The sequence below is a fragment of the Stomoxys calcitrans genome, chromosome 2 (genome assembly GCF_963082655.1).
Source record: "Stomoxys calcitrans chromosome 2, idStoCalc2.1, whole genome shotgun sequence".
Taxonomy (NCBI): Eukaryota; Metazoa; Arthropoda; class Insecta; order Diptera; family Muscidae; genus Stomoxys; species Stomoxys calcitrans.
Window position 1 is genome coordinate 186,744,741 of NC_081553.1, and position 16,133 is coordinate 186,760,873.

General features: G+C 35.3%; 1 long non-coding RNA gene across 2 annotated transcripts in view; it reads left to right on the forward strand.

The window, feature by feature from the left end:
- LOC106086239 (uncharacterized) overlaps positions 1-16,133 on the forward strand; it is a 76,825-nt gene that overhangs the window by 41,192 nt on the left and 19,500 nt on the right. For both annotated transcript variants that reach the window (XR_001221102.2, XR_001221101.2), the window contains exon 2: positions 2,843-2,928. This is a non-coding gene — a long non-coding RNA (uncharacterized LOC106086239). The remainder of the gene's footprint in view (positions 1-2,842; positions 2,929-16,133) is intronic.

A 16,133-nucleotide genomic window follows, 5' to 3' on the forward strand; every position in this document is an offset into this window, starting at 1 on the left:
AATCTACGAAATTTGACATTGTCGTAGTCATTTCACAAAAGTTTTTTTATAGAGCGTTTTGACAAATGTTCGGGCGAAAACTTGGAAAGCAGTACTAGGCTTCATGAATTTCTGACATTTAAAAAAAAATTTGTTTGTAATAAAATTTTTATTAAAATGTATTATTTTACATTGCATCGTGGCGCTAAATATATCGTGCTGTGCACATGCAAGTTTGTATATTTCCTAGTGGTGTTGCACGTTTCCAGTCGGCGGTGACACCCACCTGACCCTAAACGATTATTATAATCGTCATAAATCTTTGTCGTACTTTACCGTCTGGTTTCGGTTTGCCTTTAAAGGTGCCAAAGAGCTGAGGTTTTGGGTTGCCAATGCCACTCATATTTACAAACATTCAACCACCCACACACACACAAACACACATGCACATTAGGCATGCTATACAAATTTGTAGACACCCCATGGAAATTTCAGCAAAATAAGGCGACATGGCAAATATTAAAGAAAGTCTGGTGGTAGCAAGCTGGTGGCAGTGTTGTTGCTTAAGTAATCGTATTCACCAATTACGGAAGAGAGTATGTAGTTGGGGTCTTACTAACAAGCCATAGGAGATCAACGGCTAAAAGAAATGACTCTTGGGGTCTTTTGTTTGTATTCGGTTATTTTATTACCACTCACAATGTTGTCGTTGTGCTTGTTGTTGGTAGTTTGGTGTTTGCCTTAATGTTATTGTTGTTGTGTTTGGTGGTGTTATTATAATCTGCTCTTGTTGTAAATTCTTGCTATTATTATTGTTGCTGTTGTTATTTAGTGGCGTCGTTGGGCATTGTTTGGTGTGGCGCATTGTTGCATGGTGGTGGTGAATGGCGGCGGCGGTGTTACCACTGTCGTTGTTTGTCATGTGTAATTGCTGTCATGTTAAGTTGTCGTTGTTGTTATTGTTATTCCTTTATTTTCGTGCTTAACATTTAATCGTTTCTTGACTATGTTATTGTTGTTCGTTCTTGTTTAAAATTTCCATTGGTATATTTATTTTATTTTGAGAGTATGGTAGGTAGTAGGTGGCAGGTGAGTGGAGAGGAGGGGGTTCTTACTTTGCTGGTATGAGTTGTTTTATTTACAGAATTTGTATGTTAGTTAATTGAGGGTTGCCAATTATCTTTAATACCGTTAGGATTATTTAAAGTCATTTTGTTTGTCGAGCTCACGTTATGTAGCAATTTGCCAAAAAGTTGATGAAGTGCTACTACTGTCACAATGTCTTTTTTTTTTTTGCAAACAACCCAACATCACCACCACAAAGATGTCAATGACACTTGATACTCTTTGTCTTAGTTAGATTTACTGTTCCACTGCGACCATCAACACCACTAATGACAATGAGGAGAAGATAATGACTTCGGTTACGTCGATGACCTCCAATTGTTTAAAAAGTCTATTGCGTGTAGAATATAAATCTGATGTCAAAATGTGGAACCAAGTTTCTGGGGGTCCACCCTTCTCCAAAACACCCTCCAAACAGGACTTATTTCCTGACCATGGCCATATGGGACTCAAATAAAAGGTATTTGCGAGTAGAATACAAATCTGATATCCAAATGTGGGACCGAGTTTTTTGGGGGTCGCCCCTCCCCATAGGATTCCGATATTGCTATACTGTTAGTCAAGATATATTCATAAACTATTTGCGTAGCATGGCATTTCATTGAAAGCACTTTAGCTGTCGAAAATTAATGTTTAGAGAATAATTTGGTTACATATAATGTAAAAGAACGCGCAGCGGAGCGGGCCCGGTTCAGCTAATCGTATATAAGAAAAAATCTTTTTAAAGAAAGTTTCTCGAAACACCATGTCTTTTCTTAGATCCTTCATTGCAAAATGATTTGATATAAGAAACAAACGTATACCAGAAATATTCTTAAAGCACCTAAGCTATAAATTCCACTTTGAAAAAGGGGAGCTAAGTTCGGCCGGGCCGAATCATGGGAACCCACCGCCATGGATTCTGCTAAAAATTTATGCAAATTAAATTTAGTTGAAGGGCATAATTTTATTCCAAACTTCTGTCAAACCAGCACAAATTAAAGCTTCTAGGAATCGAACAAGGATAATCGAGAGAACGGTTTATATGGGAGCTATATCAGGTTGTAGACTGATTTGGACCGTACTTGTCACAGTTGTTGGAAGTCATAACAGAGCACTGTGCAAACTTGATGGGGTCGCAGATTAATATTTCGAGGTGTTACAAACGGAATGACTAGAATAGTATACCACCATTCTTTGGTGGGCGGTATACGAATAAAAATCAGGAGATCGATTTATATAGAAGCAATATCAATGCACAGACTGAATAAAAACAAATTTAATAAAGTCAGTTTGAAGTCATTGTAAAAAAGCTAAGCCTTAGCGTATGAAAATTGCGCCCTCTATAGGCGCAATGTATCATAAAGCATGCATTCAGTGTCGGATCGCCTATTTTTGTTCAATTTTGCCAACAAAAATTGAACTTTGCCGAAAGTATCGATAGAAAACATATTAATCGATATTCAGACAAAACATAAAATATCGATAGTGACGATAGTTCCATCGATATTTTGCTAGCACTATCTACAAGAGGGTATATAGCAGAGTCGGCCCGGCAGAAACTTAGCACGTTTTTAGTGAGGTATTACAATGGATGCAAATGCAAATTTGCCCATGAACATTCCAATGAGCGCTGTCCGATTCAATTTTAGGCTCGATGACAATGGATGATAATACTCAAATCTAAGTTTAGGTCCAAATTTGAGATATATAAGTTTTTCCTAGTAACTAATCAATTGAAATTTTTTGTTTTTTCCAGTTTAACAAACATCATCATTAAAATTTCGTTATTTTTGGATTATTACAAGTCTATTTAACTGGCAATTGTATTACCAAACTGATAAGGTAAGTTTCTGAAAATCATAACTTACAAACAATAGATTTAAAATTATATTAAAATTTTTCTGTTAAATTTTTCTCAAAACATAATCATAAAATAGTTCTTATTCCTCTACTGGTACAAGGCCCGTTCCTTTTTTATTAATTTGTTATAAATTTGTTTTCATTGAATTTACTTGTATCACCTTAAGTTATTTTTAAATGGTAATTTAACACTCTTCCCCCATTTGATACCGTTATGTGTTTGACATGTGTTTACAATTGGCAACACTGTCTCCAACAGCTCTCTCATCCTTTAAGCACTCTCTTTTGGCATGCCTTGTGTGTTGTGCTCATTTCAATTGCCTGGCTGTCACACTCTTTCATTTAGCAACAAATGTAGCATGATAGAGTACTCGTATTTGTTTATGTGTGCCGCTACTGCAGGCGTTTCATACCTCGCTGTTGTTGTTCGTGCTCAATTAGCATTATAATTGTATCTATGAATTCCATCAAAATAAACTTAAACGTAACACAAAGCCAAAAGCAAAACACTATAGAAAAAAAAAAAAAAACAAAAATAAGGGGCAAAACAACTAAGCTGCTCTAACGGCCGTCTGTCTGTCTGTCTTGTTGACGACCTGACTCTGCTGCAGTGAGCAACAGTATCGCAGGCAGCAGACTTCAGAGACAGTGAAAGAGTTGTCGGTTGTTTAAGTTGATTTTTATTTTTGATCAACTGGTTTTCTTGGCTGTTTGGTGATGACTGTGATTGTGTTTCACCAGTTTATCTGACGGCTGTCTGTAGAGATAGTAGTGTTTAAAACACAGCAACAAAAAAAAGCAATGAATATTGGTAGTAGTAAATTAGACAAAGGCAAAGTCGGAAATATTTACATAAATTTTTTGATTTACATATGATTTGATGGTATTGGGTTGGTGTTTATATGCCACATATATTTCTAAGTATTTATAGTTGATACATATACATGCGTACATACATATGTAGGTATGTATATATAAATATCACTATGTAAGTCTTATAAAAAATCTATTTTTAGTCTCTAATGGGAGGTAGGCTTGAATAATTTATATCCAAAAGGGATTTGGTATATACATGCATACATGTAAATATAACAGCCTTAAATACCAATTAAATTACACATAGGTATCTTTAATTTTGAATTTTAAGTTAGTAGTCTGAATTTTTGACACATAAATTCCTTATGTGTTTTATTTTGTTGATTTATTATGAATATTCATACATCCATCCATCCATCCACCCATTCGTTTACTTCGCTTTGCTTATTTAATTGCAAAAAATCATCATAAAAAGGAATACAAATTAAAAAGAAAACAAAAACAAACTGGTCGTTTGATAAATGTTGAAAAAGACATGTGCTGGTCATAAGGAGAGGGGTGGGGGTGGGAAGGTATGCACACAAAAATATTTCACACAATTTCAGGTTTTTCATTTTTTGTCTTTTTCGCCTTCGTCTTCTCAACTTTTTCTGTTTCTCCTCCACATTTAATTAACTCCTTCGCCATCATCATCGTCACACAACACCCCACCACCTTCATTCGCCATTGTTGTTGTTGTTGTCGCAAATCATTCATACCGATATACACTCGACCTGGTGCGATGGATGCAGGTCGTATCAAATCGTTTTTAACGGAAGATGAAAACGATTGTTGTTCTGTTTCTGCTGTTATTTTTTCGTAGCCGTTTTTGTGTGTGTGTTTGTGAGTGTACAAATTCGTCAAGTACTCATGGAGAGTAGAGTGTACTTGTTATTTATTCTCTTTATTGTGTTTTGAGTTTTTGTGAGCTGAGCAGCCAGCTAGGCTGTGTTGTGTGTAATTAACCCTTTTGGGGATTGTTGTGATTTATGGCTGTTAATTGTTTTATGGACTATACGAGTGCAAGTAGGTACTTTAAATCATTTATTTCATAAATTAATGTTAATTGATATGGTTATTTAATTTATAACATTAACATTTATTTATCACGATTAAAAAATTACTCTGTCTTATTACTTACATTAGGGTGTGAAAATTTTACTTGAAGACACACCAAGGTGGCGTGAAAAAATAGTTAAGTAAACTTTTTTTATTGGAAAATTGTTGTTTAAATTTCTATAACTTGGAATTTGATACGAAAAAAAAAACTAACGGTGGTTTTCACCTCCAAATGTTAGTGACATTTGTGAGGTGCTATGCCATGTAAAAACTTCTCCCAAAGAGGTGACGCACTGCGGCACGCTCTTCAGAGTTCCCCTATCATTGAGCTTAAAATTGATGTGAGAAGTTTGATCCTGTTTCTTAAGGGTGCGAACAGAGTGAGCGATGATTCCGAGCGAAGCCGAGCCGAGCTTATTGGGGCTTATTTTTATGTTGAAATATTGTTTGTTGCATGTGTTTTGCTTTTATGTCATGTAGTCTTGTTCATTTGTGTTTATAAAATTGCTGCACACGACAATGGACTTGTATGTAACCAGTTTTGTCGCACTCACAATCTTTATAGTCTTGACAATCTCGGCTCAGCTTTCAGCGCACACCCTATGGGAAAAAATCTCATTATTGCACATACGTCTAGTGGTATCACTTATACGCCATTATGAACGGTGGTATAAGTATGGTGAATTATTAAATTACTCATACGACACCTTGGTTCAGATCCAATTTTAATGCCAGATTTTTAGTTTAGCATCGAAGAAATTTGGGTATCAGATTCGTATTCTACTCCCAAATACCTTTTGTTTAAGCAACGAGATCTGGAGTTTCTGAAAATAAGGATAAGGAGGGAGGGTCCGCCCCCCTTCAGATATCAAAAAATTTTGTACCCTATTTTCACCATGGCATCACTATGCACCATCTGCAAAAATTTCAAGAAAATCGGTTCGGCCGATTTTGAGTCTACACGGAACAAACAAAAAACAAACCAAAATACAAACACAAATTGATTTATATATAAGAAGATTAGATTTTATTTTATTTCTAATTAGATTTTATTTTATTTGAATTTATTGGATTTACATTTATTTTTATTTTTATTTTTATTTTTATTTTTTTTTTTATATTATTTTATTTCTTTTTTCCTTTTTTATATTATTTTATTTTATTTTTATTTTATTTTATTTTATATTATTTTATTATATATTATTTTATTTTAGTTTTTTTATTTTATTTCATTATATTTTTATACATTTTATTTATTTTATTATTATATATTTTATTTTATTCAATTTTATATTTTATTTCAATTTTTACTTTTAGTTTTATTTTGTTTTATTTTTTTTGTTTGTTTTTTCTTTTATTTAGTTTTATTTAATGTATTTGTTTTATTTATTACTTTTTTATTTATATTTTATTTAAGTTTATTTATTGTTTTTATTAATTTATTTTATTTACTTCTTGTTTTTTACTTTTTTCATAGATATGATCTTCCTTTTCCCTTTATTGTTTTGACACCCTAGCAAACCGCGTTACCAATTCACACCGAATAATTTGTCTTGCATTTGTTAAATTCTCTGCCTACCATAAACTTTGTGTATCTAATACAAAAAAAAAAAAAACAACTTATTATCGCTTTGATATCTATTCCAAATGTTTTGTCATTTTCTTTAACACGTTTTGGTCTTTTGACGCATTAAATGCCACTTTAATATTGAATAAATTTCCATATGACAGTCGTTATTGTTACCGTTGTTTTTTCTTAGACTCTCTGGGGCTCTCTCTCTCTCCTGCGTTCATAGTTCCCTTTAGGCCTGCTCTGATTGGACTTAAAACACACATAAACACTCTGGCACATAACGAAACGATTGTTATTGTTCGCGAATCATTTGTCTTGTGTTTTGTTTTATTTTTGATTTTGCGAAATATTATTGATTAGTTTTTAGATAGTTGTTTAACATTTCGCATTTAAATAAACGTCGCATAGTTAAGGTTTTATTTCGTATTTATTAACATTGATTTAAGCTACCTAGATATTTATGGGTGTATTGTTTTTTTTTCCTCAAAAGAGTAGAAAAACAAAAACGCAAGCCATGTGAGCAATCCAAAAGGCTATGCTTAATGAGTGTATGATTCGTGTGAGTGTGTGTGTGTGTGCGTGTATATATGGCTTGCTGTTTGGCCATATTCTTCGTTCTTCATCGTTTGCGGCCGCTGACAACAAATTAGATAAATATTTACATACTCGTGTTCTTCGGCATACAATTATAATTTATTTATTTATTCATTTATTCCACCATCACCGCCGCGGCAATCGCGCCGTTAAATGAGCCAACGAATGAGCGATGTTAATTTGTTATTGGTTATTGTTGTTGTTTTTTCGTGTTTTTCTTTTGAAATTTTTGACTTTGGTACATATGGTAGCAGCGCAGTGTGGCGGTGGACCCAATAGTCATATAATTAATGTGTGAATGTGTACCTTAACCGCCCGCTTCACTTGGCGTCTCTTTCAATGGATATCTACGTATGTATGTATGTCGGTTGGATAAGGTAAATGTACGACACCAGAGCAGACATAAAAAATTATGAGCGCTTATGAACGTATCTACTATAAGTGGTGAGTTCATATAAGAATATGATTTCAATAATAATAAGAACAGCAGCAACAATGAATATTAAAAATAAAATATTAAGAATATATTTAACTGAAAGAGATGCCCATCTTTCATGCTTGAGGTTCTAAATTGAATAATAGTAAAATGGCAACGCTGACCTATAGTGTTTGTGTTCATTTGAGCACTTTCTTCTTACCTGTATTTTATGGGCTCTGAGTGTTCAAAGTTTAAGAGAGAGACAGAGAGATAGAGAGTCGAGGCGGGTGTTAAGTGATTTTTATTCATTTGAATTAATAATTTTGTTTGTGTTAGGCAGCAACCAAGCCTGCCGCCTGCTTGCCTCCCTATTTTTTACCTGTTTTGTTTTCTATCTTCTTTAGATCTGTTGTTGTTATTACCAGCAATAACAATTTGTATCTGCAATTGTTATTTATAATGATTATGTATCTCTATGCTTACAAACATACATACATAGATATATAAACAACGACAGCTCTCATCATTATCATCATCACCGTTGGTTTTTTCTTATAGATGGGTAGTGCACAGTGTAGCAAAACTATTACCGTTTGTTTGTTGTGCGCTGTGTGTGAGTTTGTTTACCCACAATTCCGATGATGGCCTACATAAATCATTTAAATGATTAATGATAATTGTTTGATTTGTTGAGTTGAATTTTTGTCGGCTACAAAGCCTTTAATTATCACAGATTTCGAAGAGATTTCTACACGTTCATATAAGTATAAATCAAAAAAATATTTTTGGAAATAGGTACTCATTGTATATTTATTGGGTATTGTGAAAATATATAAGGGTGGTGTGAAAAACATGTATGAATTTGTTTCTTCAAGGAACTTGGTTATTTATATATGTTGCTATTGAATGAACATTCCATTAAGGAACAGGGGCAAACTTCTTATATATCAATGAGTGCTGTTCGATTCTAGATAAAGTTCAATGATAAGGACCTTCTTTTTTATAGTCGAGTCCGAACGACGTGCCGCAGAGCGACACCTCTTTGGGGAGAAGTTTTTACATAAGATAGTGACATGCTAACTTTTGCGCTACGGCGGCCTCCATGTTGCTCTTAATATGTCTAATAATGAGTTATGTTAGGTTAGATTAGAGTGGCAATGCTTAAAATACACTCATCTAGTAATTATTAGTTCACTGTGACAGCACCAAAGCCTCAGATTTGAATCAATCGCACGACCCCCGCAACGGTTATCCAAGCACGCTACCAGTTGAGCTAAAAATTAATAAGGGGGGATTTTTTAAGAGCTATAAGAAAGTTAAAAAACTCATAAATTGTAGAAAAATGCATGAAATTTTTATTTGAATCGATAGTACGGTCCGTATGATTTAATATTTGAAGATTATGTCATGCAAATGTTGACGGTGTCTGCGCTTCAAAAAGTCCATCCCCTTAGGGCAATTTTGGCATACGCTTTCCAACATTTCGGTCGGTATCTCACGAATAAATGCTTCAATGTTGTCTTCCAATACGTCAAATGAAGCGGGCTTGTCTGTATAGACATGAGTTTTAACATAACCCCCCAAAAATTATTCCAAAGGCGTTAAATCGCACGATCTAGTCGGCCAATTGACCGGTCCCGAACGTGAAATAAAATTTTCGCCGAACTCGCCTTACAATAAGTCCATGTTACGCGTGCTTTGTGGCACCGTCATAAGTAAGCTCGTAGTTCTGCGTGTCCCGTTATGACACCAAAAGCTATACTGACCTCCTTCTTACTTCCTTTCAGTAATAGTCTCGGTCTATCACGATCCGGATCACCTCATAAGATTTTTGCCGTCCTTCCGACTGTTTCGCGTTTGTCGCTCACGTCCTTAAATCAGACTGTGTCGACTCGAAAGGCTTCAATTATCCAAGTTTATCGAAGGCTGTTCTTTGGCTTTCACTGCCAAATCGTCTGCCCTTTCATTCCTCCTTACTCCGTTATGGCCCAGCACCCAAACAATGGCGATTTTGCCATCCTCAGAGAAGGCGTTAATCTCCTTCTTACACTCCAAGACTGTTCGTGATTTACCGTCCTGATTGTTATTGCCCTGATTGTTATTGCGAGACATTCCGTGATTGCCCGGATTTCCGCCTGTAGGACCGTATTATGATCAGGCAGTCTAAACCTGATCTCAGGTCAATGTAGACCCCCAGGCCCATTCTGTCCGCTAGCTTCGATCCATCCGTGTAACATGATCTTCCAGACGGCAATGCTAGGGCTCGGTCAGTCCAAGACTGTGCCGTTGGCAGCAGTGCCTCGCACTCGACCTCAAGTGTTGTCTCAGGTATACGATCGGAAACCTCTTCCCTTTCTTCCAGGTTTCCTATCGTCGCCTCGATTACACCGCGATGGTATGAGCTGCTCCCATCCTCAATCCATTCCCCCATCACGGGGAATCACGTTTCTTGTAGAGCCAGTGGACTATCCTCGGATTCAGGCCCCCTTTTGAGCCTCGGTCTAGCCCAGCCATATGCGATATGCAAGACCCTTTCGGTCCTTCTGCATAGCTGATTCAGATCCTTACCCCAGTAGCCGTAATAGGTTATTTATGTTAGTAACCCAAAGGAGTGGCGGTAAAATGCCCCCCTGTGTCGTGCCCTGTGCCACTTTCTCCCTTATATTTATGTCATGGGACACACAATATATACATAAGCCTGCACTGGTAATTTGTCCAAAACTTCGTCGTCCTGGATAGATGTCATTTTCATACAAATTTCATTGCATTGCACTTTATAGTACTTAAAAAAAACACAGCTATTAATTCTATTCTATCATAATTTTGTGTTTACTTTTATTCTGTATCGATTTTAATCGAAGTTATGTGCTCATTTTTCTCTATTTAATTGCGTTTCATATCCACTGAATTAGAGACAAGACAACAGAACAAAAAACAACCAACAAACGCAAAAATTTATGATGATAATCGGATACATTCGTAAACTATGTATGTGTATATGAATATAAACGATGGTGTTGATGTTGATATATTTCTCTCATCCCCCCACCCACTTCTCCCTTTCTCACAATCATATAAGGTTCTACTGCCTCTTTATGTTGTGTTTGGTGTGTGAAATTTATTTATTCCGTATTTGTTTTGTTGTGTTTTGTTTGTCATGAATACTTTGCCGCCACTCTAAAACAACACTTTATTACGATTAGCAAGCATCGCACTGTGTATGCTGTTTATGGTTTGTTTTTATTTCTGCCACTGCCGACGTCGCTGCTGTTGCTAATTATTTTTATGTCATTTGGTTTTGTGTGTTTTTTTTGCCCGAAAGCTTGTCCGTCCTTCCTTGCGTTTATTATGTTGCCACGTTTTAAAGTGTGTGTGTGTGTGTTGCTAATGATAGGTTTTGTTGTTTGTTTGTTTATCTGTTCTCAGATTTTGCGAATACAAGGCTACTATGTAGACATCTTCTAATTGGTTTTATAGCCATTTGTCGTAAAAAGAGGATTGCGAATTGAATTTCACAAATATTTATATTTTTTTTAGTTCAAATGTATGTGTTTGTTATGATGGGAATGTGTGTAATGGTGGGAATGTAGAGATAGTGTTGCCGCTAGAAAACATTTGTTTGATCCAAAAACCATTCATTAGAAGTTTTTGCACTTTTTTGGTTACCTGAACCTAATTTTATATAAAAAATAGCTGTTTTTTATTTTAGCTTTTAATACGCATACTAATTATATCGTGAAACAGGAAAAAATAGCCCACTGTTTGCTTTTTTTAAACTGCTTTTATTTAAAATGTTTCTAAATTTTTTTTTATCACAATTTAAAGCATTTTCTCACCATTTGATCAAAAAACCATTCATTAGAAGTTTTTGCACATTTTTGGTTACCTGAACCTAATTTTATATAAAAAATAGCTGTTTTTTATTTTAGCATTTAATACGCATACTAATTATAACGTGAAACAGGAAAAAATAGCCCACTGTTTGCTTTGTTTAAACTGTTTTTATTTACAATTTAAAGCATTTTCTCACCAACGCATTGAAATGTAAATACAGGGTGCTTCAGAGATGGATTTATTGTTGATCTACAGATACGTTATTGTATTACGTTTGTTTAATGATGTGTGGTGCAGCGCGGTGCGTAACGGTACGCTGGTGTGTGATGTTTTAATTGATTTTTAATTCAGTATTTACGCTAAATGTCCAAATTGATTAATTGACCTTCATTGTATGTGAGTGAAAAGTGAGTGTGTGTGTGTTTAACACAATACTCGTAAATACATATTTGCTTTGTAATTAATTATTTCACATTCTCACCTCTAGAGATGAGAATAAATGTGGGTTCTTTTGTTCGTTGGTTGGTTAGTTGATGGGATTGATGTGATGTGCTGCTATGCTGCCATGTTGTGGTGGGGGAACCCTTTTGTAAAACACTTGGACAGCGTATGGTGTTTCATGGTGCTCTGGTCATGGTTGTTTGCATTTTACGCATGTTTAAAAAAGATTTCTAGAGATTTATTGTGTAAACCTTAAAGTAGCCAGCCAAAAACAACCAGCCAACCAGTTAGCCAAATCAGGCTGTCAGCCCTTTTTTATGTTTGTTGTAACCATTAATCTTTTTGACGCTCGAAAATGCCAAAGTAGCACACTTAGTTTGTGTCAAGGGTTTAACAATTTAAAACGTTTGTACTTAGTACATCCGAGACAGTGGGGCAAAGTGTTTAGAAATCTAAAACTAAGGGACATTTGGAGTTTTCAATGTTAATAAAAACAAGTAAGAGCGGGCTAATTTCAAACATGGATCACATTTATCGAGTTCCTTGCGCGTTATCTCTTTTAAGACAAACAAAGAATAATGTATAAGAACTGTTATGCTGTTGGAGCTATATCAAGGACCTTAAAAGAATTGAATGCTAAACATTCTAGAAGTCATTGTGTAATATTTCAGGTCATTCGGATAAGAATTTTACCTTGTAGGGGCTCAAGAAGCAATATCGGAAGGTCGGTTAATATGGGAGCTGTATCAAGCTATAGATCGATTCAGACCATATTTCACATGTACATTTAAGGTCATAGGAGAAGCCGTTGTACAACCAAATTGGATAATAACTGCGCCCTCTAGAGGCTCAAGAAGTCAAGATCCAAGATCGTTTTATATGGCAGCTATATCAAAACATGGACCGATTTGGCCCATTTACATACCCAAACGACCTACACTAATACAAAATATTTGTGCAAAATTTAAAGCGCCTAGCTTTACTCTTTCGAAAGTTAGCGTTCTCTCGACAGACAGACGGACATGGCTAGAACGACTTAAAATGTCATGACGATCAAGAATATATATACGTTATGGGGTCTTAGACGCATATTTCGAGGTGTTACAAACAGAATGACAAATTAGTATACCCCCATCCTATGGTGGAGGGCATAAAAACTACCTTAAACAAAACATCATTTAGGGTACATTGAAGCTTTTTGGGATGTTTTGCTGTGTTTTTGGGCAAACATTCTTTCACTCAGCTTCACCCCTGTGTGTTTGTCATCCCTTAATTGGGGCCTCCAGTGACTTTAGAAGCCTTTTAACATACCCATTACGTTTACTTTTCAAAGTAGATTCCCTAATAAAACATCATGACTTTGTCCCAATGTTGTTTCTTGTCACACCAATTAACCAAGTCTAAAAAATATTTTTTGTTTGTTAACGAGACATTAATCTCTTTGTCGCTTTAAAGCGATTAGAATAAACGATGTCAGATTAATTTTTGAAAATAACAGCAAGTTGTGTCATTCAAATTCATTTAAAATCCCAGTTGAATAATGCGGGCCACTTTTGTCGGCGTCCACCATATAAGGCCATAGGTGGTAAAGGTGTTATTGTTAAAGCAGCTGGCTAAGCTTCAAAATTATTGGACAAAGCTATAGCTTGGCCACTGTTTGCAGCTAGGATTTTCACTGAATATTTTGCCAATTCTTAAAAGATTTGAGCAATATCTTTGCTTGTTGTTCAGGCATTGAGCAATTTGTTTGGGTTGGGTTGTTTAGCATTGAATTTGTTTTTGGGCCAAATTTATGCCATATGCCTTTGCGGCGGCATGTCTATGTCGCAGAAAAATTTTGTTCACTTACTTACCTATCAACATTTTCATATGTTTGCTTAATTTATTATTTAAACAGTCATTCATTTTTTATCTCTCTTTATGCGTTTTAGTTGTTTTCGTATACTTCTTTTTCGATTTATAGTTCTTCCACCCATAGATACACACACATAAAATAGATAGACAGACAAGAAGAACGGACGGACGTACATTCAACCGAATAGGTTGATGGATAGATGGATGGATGGATGGATGGATGGATGGTTGGTCGATGGATATCAAGATATTCAAATATTCACACGCGTTTGCACACATGTCACCTTGAGAGAGGTTTGATTCCCCTTTTGCCCCCCCCTCCAAGAGAGCACACACGCACGAACACATATATTCATGCTCTTGGCTTTTTGATTGAGGGAGCAAGAAAATGATATACATCAAAGATGTGTGTGTGTGTGTTTTGTACACAAAAGTCAAACGCAAAAATCGAACCTACCTATTATTAGAGTTGCCAACCACAAATTACCCAAATTAACCTGTTGGTATTCCAAAATCGTTTTGTTTTCAAATTTTAAGACTAAATAAAATCGCACACCTAATTTGTATGCTCTCTACCATAGAATGGTGAAGCTCAATGCGTTAATAACTTATCGAAATATTGATTTGGGACCCAATTAAATATGTATGCTTGAAATCGGTCCATAACGCGATATACCACCCATATAAACTTATCTCGTGATTTGACTTCTTTTGCCTCTTGAGGGCGCATAAAAACTTAAAAATATATAAAATTAATATATGACAAAAAATATTAAAAACTGTAAATGTATTAAAATATGATAAATTTAAAAAAGGAAAAAAAAATGGAATAACATATACAATAACATTATAAATAAAAAATGTAAGATATATAATAATTTAAGTAAGAAAAAAAATAATTAAAAATTTTAATAAAAAACAAAATTAAATAAAAAATTGAAAAGAAAAAATAAATATAAAAAATACCAAGTCCTTTAAATGATTTTTTCGAATAGAAAAAAAACACCACCTCCAAAATTTCATGCAAATCGAGTAATAATTGCGCCCTCCAGAGGCTCAAAAGTCAAACTGGAAGATCGGTTTATATGGCAGCTATATCAGGATATATACCGATTTAGACCATACTAAGAACAGTTTTTGGAAGTCTTACCAAAACGACACATGCAAAATTTCAACCATAGTGAACCATATAACCTAAGAAGTCCAATCGGAAATCGGCTATTATGGCAGCCATATCAGGTTATATACCGATTTTAAACATACTTAGCATAGTTATTGGAGGTAATACCAAAACACCACGTGCAAAATTTCAGCCAAATCGGATAAGAATTGCGCCCTCTAGAAGCTCAAGAAGTCAAGTCAAAGGACCACTTTATATGGGAGCTATATCCACATCTTAACCGATATGACCTATTTGCAATCCCCAACGATCTAAATCAATAAGAAGTATCTGTGCAAAATTTCGTGCAGCTAGCTATACGCGTTCGAACGCTATGGTGATTTCCACCCAAGGACGGACGGAGATGGCTAAATCGATTTAGAATGCCAAGACGATCAAGAATTGAAATACATTATGGGGTCGCTGATAAGATATGTGCACGTGAGTGATTTTTCTCTCACGCACGCTCACGAGACAAAAAAATTATTCACTCACGCACGACTTTTTTATGTCGACTCACGTTTACGCACGCTCACGAGACACAAATTTTAATCACGCACGCTCACGCAAGCGCATGCACGCTCACGCAAGCGCATGCACGCTCACGCAAGCGCATGCACGCTCACGCAAGCGCATGCACGCTCACGATTCACGAAAAATTTATTTTTTTCCATGAAGCGAAAACAAACGGGATGAAAAAAATGTGAAAAAGTAGTACTCATTTTATAGTGAGGAAAATGGCATAAGAAAATTATATTAGCAACCCTTGAAACCATTATGGCTACCATTGCATTACATTTTTTTTTGTTTTATTAGTTTAGATTGCTGGTTTTTTTTATTAATTACCAAAAAAAATAATGATTATAAAACAATAAGTGCAGATTAAGAACTATCTTTTGGTGTGGAAAGAAAAACTTTTGATAGCTGTCAAATTTCGCTCGCGAAACCTTTTCCGAAAGTAGAATAGAATACCAACCCGAAGTCATGATTTTTTATGAGTCGTGGTATCACGTGGTTCGTGTTTTGAGTCCTGATTAGCGTTGTGAGTCGTGATTAGCGTTGTGAGTCGTGGTTAGCATTGTGACTCATGGTTCACGCTCACGCACGATCACGTTATTAGATTTAGATCTCACTAACGAATGACGTGATTCACGCATGTCACGATTACTCATGACTCACGAGCACACCTCTATCGCAGATCAATATTTCGAGGTGTTGCAAACGGAATGACTAAATTTTTATACCCCAAATCCTATGGTGGTGGGTTTAAAAATGTAGAAAAAAAAACTACAAGAAACTAAAACGGTTGGCATTAATGTCCAGGAACACTTTGTTAGAATATTTGTTAATTGCAAAATGGCTGCCTTTTTGATAAGATAATTTTCCCCGAAACAAGACCT